Here is a 1250-nt window from a genome sequence, read left to right on the forward strand (position 1 = left end):
CCCGCTCTCACTGCTGGCCCCCGGGACACGCTGCCTGATCCCGATCTTACTGCTATCCCCCGGGACATGCTGTCTGAACAATGTTCCGGGGCTGCTTCCCTACGTGCTGCTGTGGAGCTCTTCCCCGCGCTGCTCTGGGGCTTGCAGCCCACATGCTGCTGCAGGGCTCGCTGCTCTGGGGACTTGCTGCCAGCATCTGCCACTGAAGTATTTGTCTCCAGTGTTTTGAAGAGAGAAGAAAGAGTAAGAGAGAAAGAAAAGGAAAAAGGAAGAAAAAGAATACGCGAAGCAGAGGAGTTCCAACAACAAATCCGACTAACTCACTCACTCTCACACACACACAGAGGCATACACTCTGTACCCAGTCTGAATATGGCACATGTACGACACTGACAGGGCAAGTGAGACTGTGACAGAGGGGAGGGATTTGAGAGTCAGTGTCAGGGGATGTGTGTGTGCGAGAGTCAGGGTCAGGAGGGTGTGTGAGAGACAGTCAGTGTTTGATTAATTAATTGATTTATTGTCACATGTACCGAAGTACAGTGAAAAGCTTTGCTTACAAGCAGTAGAAGCAGATCATAGTAAGCAAGGATGTACAGATCAAAAAGACTTGGACAAAGGCATACAGGTTACATTGCACACGGTGTGTGCTAGGCGAGATCAAGGTTAGAAAAATCAGCATAATTTGAGGCTAGAGAGTCCGTTCAACAGTCTGATAATAGCCGGGAAGAAGCTGTTCCTGAACCTGCTCGTGCTTGTGTTCAGGTTTCTGTACTTTCTGCCTTCTACCTTCTGTAGGAGATCATCACCGGGGTATGATGGGTCTTTGATGATGTTGGCAACCTTTCTGTGGCAGCGAGCCGTGTAAATGGAGTCCATGGATGGAAGGGTCTGATGAAGGGTCTAGGCCCGAAACGTCAGCCTCTCTGCTCCTATGATGCTGCTTGGCCTGCTGTGTTCATCCAGCCCTGCACCTTGTTGTCTCCATGGATGGAAGGTTGGCTGCTGTGCACACCACCTTCTGGAGTTTCTTACAGTCCTGGACAAAGCAGTTGCTATACCAGGCTGATAGGCACCCGGACAGTATGCATTCAATTGTTAATTAACTCAATTGAGTCACTGTCAAGCTTCGGGGTGTGTGTGTGTGAGACAGTCAGTGTCAGGGTGTGTGCGCATGCAGGTCCGCGTGACAGAGTCACTGTCAGTGTGTGTGAGAGAGAGAGACAGTCAGTGTCAGGGTGCGTGTGTGA

General features: G+C 50.5%; 1 protein-coding gene across 1 annotated transcript in view; it reads right to left on the reverse strand.

Moving 5' to 3' along the window:
- Nucleotides 1–1250, reverse strand: part of LOC109922659 (ATP-binding cassette sub-family C member 10-like) — a 36878-nt gene that overhangs the window by 11446 nt on the left and 24182 nt on the right. The window lies entirely within an intron of this gene.

This window comes from Rhincodon typus, chromosome 5, assembly GCF_021869965.1.
Source record: "Rhincodon typus isolate 14 chromosome 5, sRhiTyp1.1, whole genome shotgun sequence".
In the NCBI taxonomy this organism is placed as follows: Eukaryota; Metazoa; Chordata; class Chondrichthyes; order Orectolobiformes; family Rhincodontidae; genus Rhincodon; species Rhincodon typus.